At 40.1% G+C, this 5,243-nt stretch overlaps 1 non-coding gene across 1 annotated transcript; it reads left to right on the top strand.

Annotated features, from left to right (window-relative positions):
* The first annotated feature begins 3,542 nt into the window (after positions 1 to 3,542).
* On the top strand, positions 3,543 to 3,614 carry TRNAP-AGG (transfer RNA proline (anticodon AGG)). The gene has a single exon. It is a non-coding gene; the product is annotated as a tRNA-Pro (tRNA).
* Positions 3,615 to 5,243: the final 1,629 nt, after the last annotated feature.

Below are 5,243 nucleotides of genomic sequence, written 5' to 3'. Positions count from 1 at the left end.
GCCTTCTGTCTTTTAATTGACAGAGTCCCAACTGAGAACACAAAAGGGTCTGTTAACGAAGATGGTTAATAGATTGTCCAAGGACGTCTTTAATTTCTCTCAATTCTTCTATTTTTTTTTGTTCCTCAGTAACCACAAAATAGAGCACAAGTGAGCCTGTTCCTTCTGGTCTTGCTTGTTCTGATGCAACCAGATTGGGAGGTCCAGTGGGATTTGAAACAGTGGAGCATTTCTCCGGCCAAGATTCAGATCTGCAAAGACTTCTTAGAAATGTGGGGTAATATTTCAAAGTGGATCTTCATGACCTTCCTGTAGCGAGAGAGGTGTAGCTCAATGGGAGTGTGTCCTTTCCTTGAGGAGGTTGGAAACCATACAACTCATCTGCTGTTTATAGTTCCCAACATTTCTGTTCTTTTCTCCTTTCGAAAACAGGTTTTGTGAATTCATATGGAAATACACAAATTATTCAGTGCATTGCCCTTAAATGTTTCCCCGTTTCTACTCTGAAGCAAGAAGGCCACCACCACATTAAGGTGCTCGATAATCCTCTGTACCTCTTTCCAGTGTCAGTGAAGAGCAAGACGGAAAACGAAGGACTGAAGGAGGAGAAAAAGAACAGACTCCTGCATTCATTTGGAATTCCATTAGTCTTCTGAGCAGCATTTGGAACATGGAATAGCCAGAGGTTACCAGGTACAGAAGCTTCTTCCCGTTTTCACTATTTCTCTCCTTCCTCACCTGCCTCCTCCTCTACGAACCCATCAAAGGTTCCCAATAATTGGATCGCATTTTTCAGACATGGGTGGCAACAGAACCCATATAATTTTGGGAGAGTGAGTAGATAGTATTGAATGAGATTCAGTATTTAAAAACACACGAGCCTTGTAAGTAAAAAGGTAAAACAGAACTTTGAAAGGATTACTAAAAATCCTCTCCTCAAATAGCTGAAATAGCTTGGCTGGGAGAGTGTCAGCCTGTGGAATCTACAGCCCCTTGTTCAAGCCTGAGTTTTGGCAGTTTTGTTGACCTTTGCATAATTATTACCATCCCTTTTCTTATATAACAATTGCATCCCAGCTTGGAGATTGTAATAGAAGTGAGAGTGGTAAATCCATGCAGCCGAGAATTTTTTTTTTAATATACATTCATGTATAAAAAATGTATATATTCCTATATATGTCACTCTATACATGTATATATCCCTATATATGTCATTATACTAGTTACTGATTTTAGCAAATTCAACCAGGTTGTATACGTATATATTTTTGTCATCCTCTCCTTTATTTCCATATTGATATGGTCTCCCATGAAGTGTTGAATATTTTATATAAAATTAAAAGCAAAAACACCAGGAGCCCTGGTGGCACAATGGTTACCAGCTAGGCTGCTAACCTAAAGGTCTCTGGTTCAATCTATCTAGCTGCTCTGCAGGAGGAGGACCTGGAGAACTGCTCCTGTAAATATTGCAGCCTAGAAAACCCTATGGGATGGCTCTACTATGGAAATTGTGGGGTAAGAAATTCTAATATACTACATGATGGTGCACTTATAAAGTGCTTGTCTACTAACAGAAAGATCAGTAGTTTGAACCCACCAGCTGCTCACAGGGACAGAGACATGGCAGTCAGGTTCCATAATGATTACAGCTGCGGAGACTCTATACGGGCAAGTGTATCCTGTATTATAGGGGAAACCCTAGGATGCAGTTCTACCCTGTCCTAAAGAGTCCCTATGATTCGGGATCGACTTAGAAGAAATGCATTTGCGTTATACTTATGATTCTTTTCTGCTTTCATGTTATGTATGGGGAGGTGGGGGAGAAGGGGTGGTTTTAATTGCAAGAAATGTTTAAAGTCCTGTAGAAAAAGAATCACCATACTGTATGAGTGTACAAATGTGGGTGTGCTATATGCAAGAAAAATTTTGTAATAAAAAAAATCTTAGGTTTGAATCCTGAGTCCACTGCATTATTAAACTGCTAGAATAAGGAAATTTGTTGAACATCTTTGAATTTTTAAACAATTTTAAGAACATCTTGAATTTTCTTGCTGATAACAGCCCTACAGCCTTACACCCCTGTTTCAAATTTCCAAATTATTTTTGTTTGAGGAAAGAACAAAAATAAACATTTCTATATGAAAATTTCTGCTGAACATTTAAGAAGGAAACTAGAATTCTGAAGAATGAAAGCAAATGGCAGTGAAGTCATCAAGACTCATGTATAAATATTCCATATTTCCCACTCTAACATCAACCTGTTTCTTGACATTCTTTATCAGGGTAACAGGTAATGTGCTTTTTTTTTTTTCTTTTTCTTCTACTTTTCAGTGTTTTGCTTACACAGACGGTATCTGTTTTCCACTGGAAACTACTGGGACACTGTCAGGAGAAAATAACCTACAGTGTTTCAACCTCAGAAACTACATCAAGCTGCAAAAGGAAAATTGGTACAAAGTGAGAAGCAACATGAGGATAGGGACGTTGACTGTACAGAGATTGGGAAGCAGATACTTTATCCATTAGGTCATACAGCCCATCTCAGCTCAGACGAGTGCATTTTATTTAAGAAATACTTGATTGGACAGAGTATCATAGAGTGTTTTATTGCCTAAATAAGCAAGGATTCTTTTACATTGTATTGAGGTGGGAGACGCAGGGCTATTACCGAAATGTAGTTAGCCTTCATTCATTATCTTAAAAATGAGGCCAATGACTGCTATGTAAAACCAGATGCTATAAAGATTGAAGGAGATCATGCATGTGACCACATTTCCATGTCCATGTGAGATATGAAACATAAATGTGGGTAGGTCCTACTCTGTCCTCTCTGCCTAGTGGTTCTCCCAGGACAACACCTACTCAGGTACCATCTTCTCTAGCCAGTGCTGTCTAACAGAAATATAATGCAAGCCATAAATGAGGGACACTTATGCAATTTCCAGTTTTCCAGGAGCCACATTAAACGACTAAAAATAAGCATATGAATTTAATTTTAACAATATACTTTATTGAACTGATGTATCCAAAACATTATCAAGCAATCGATTAAAAGTTAATGACTTCTGGTTTCCAGTCTGGCACGTAAAGAACTTTGAAATCATCTCTCCCATCCTCAAGACAAGAAAAAAGTGGCAAAATTAACAGCTCTTTATAGATACATCAGAGAATTGAGATCAAACCAACAACTTGAAAATGAGAAACGAACAGGCTGATACAGAGAATCGCTGCTTACTAGGTGTCGAAATGGTCACTGTAGCTGGTACCAGAGTTAGAATTGTTTATTGCTGGAGACTGAGAGCAGACTCGCTTAAGAGAGAAAAACTCCTGGAGGCCCAGCTTTAGGGGGCGCCTCAGACTTTTGTGAGTTTTACCTTGAGTTGCATCACCACATTCTCACTGACCTTCAAAGAAAAATCTCCTGGTTCTTCCTGCAAAGGGAGCCGGAAAAGTTAGCACTTTAAAATAGTGCTCTGTTCTTCACAATGGCCTGTCCTCAAGCGAAAATACTTTATCAGAGCCTTAGCGATACGAAGCCAAGTGGCTCGTTGGTCTAGGGGTATGATTCTCGCTTAGGGTGCGAGAGGTCCCGGGTTCAAATCCCGGACGAGCCCATTTTGGAACGCTGGTGGCGTAGTGATGAAGTGTTACAACTGCTAATCAAGAAGTGAGCAGTTGGAATCCTCCAGGCGCTCCTTGGAAACCATCGGGAGGTTCTACTCTGTCCAGTAGGGTCGCTATGAGTCGGAATCGACTCAACGGCAGTGGGTTTTGTTTGGTTTTTGGGTTTATAGTGCCACTATGAGTCGGAATTCACTCGACCGCAACTTTTTTTTCTTTTGAAGGCATACAGATTCAGTTGCAGTATTTTCCACACCACTCGGGCACACATAGAAAGTAAAAACATAACTCGTCCATTCACAGTGTGTGTGAGACTGTACATCCCCTAAGGAGACTGTCATAACGGAAGGGAGACTTTCGGAAAGGGGAAGAATGAAGAACCGGATCCCTGCGGAATCACTTGGAACACCCGAAATAAAAGCATGCACATTAACAGGTGGTTCACCGCGGCTCCTTTCAGCTCAAATACAGCTTAAGTCCTAAACTACCTGGATCCATTTTCCTTTTTGACAGAAGAAAACTTTCGCTGCTTCTTCACATGGGCCTGCCCCCTTTTGATGTTAACTGAGGTTTCCAGTAATGTTTCATTGAAAGATTAAAAATAAGGAGGAAAATGGAGTGCGTGAGAAATACAAGAAAATTGATATTATGAAATATCATTTGGGGATGTGTTGATTCTAGTTATTTCCTCTACTTTCTTTTTAGCAAAGCTCCCTGAGACCGAAAGGCAGAAAAGGGGCTGGGGGAAGGGTCCCGCGGGCAGTTTCCTCTCACATTGTGTTTTCTGGGCCAAAGGACGGAGCAAAAGCAGAGAAGCCCATCACATGCCCACCGATTTCTTACCGGTGCTCGGTCTAAAAATTAGAGATGGACGGCTGTAGATCCCGAGTCGTTTTAGGCGAGCTAGTGGCTTGGACGTTGGGTAAGGTAACGAAGACTGTCAGGGAGCTTTGCTAAAAAGAAAGTAGAGGAAATAACTAGAATCAACACATCCCCAAATGATATTTCATAATATCAATTTTCTTGTATTTCTCACGCACTCCATTTTCCTCCTTATTTTTAATCTTTCAATGAAACATTACTGGAAACCTCAGTTAACATCAAAAGGGGGCAGGCCCATGTGAAGAAGCAGCGAAAGTTTTCTTCTGTCAAAAAGGAAAATGGATCCAGGTAGTTTAGGACTTAAGCTGTATTTGAGCTGAAAGGAACCGCACTTACCACCGCCTTTTTTTTTTTTTTTTACCTTGTCGTTAGTAATATGTCCTATGTACAATGTTGCTTATGTTATATTGTCATGCAAACCCCGAAAAGAAAGAACAAATTTATAAAAATGTTGAAAATAAAAGGCAAAAATAACGAAAACAAACAAACAAAAAGATACTCGACTTACATAAGAATTGACTTGGGACACCGTCCTTAGTGGGGGACTACTACAAACAAAAGCTGAGTGGATCACAAGTATGCTGAATGCTTTCCTTGTAAAGAGCAGCCACTGCCTCTGTTCCTTCAGGGTCAATCTTATCACATCTGCTTTATGTGACCAGCAAACCTCTACGAATTTCCAGTCCACTGCTAGTAACTTTCTAATGTTTTATGGTTTCAAATCTGTCTCTAGGTCTGTA

Source organism: Loxodonta africana, chromosome 1 (genome assembly GCF_030014295.1).
Source record: "Loxodonta africana isolate mLoxAfr1 chromosome 1, mLoxAfr1.hap2, whole genome shotgun sequence".
NCBI classification, from domain to species: Eukaryota; Metazoa; Chordata; class Mammalia; order Proboscidea; family Elephantidae; genus Loxodonta; species Loxodonta africana.
This window is presented reverse-complemented; position numbering and strand designations above follow the sequence as displayed.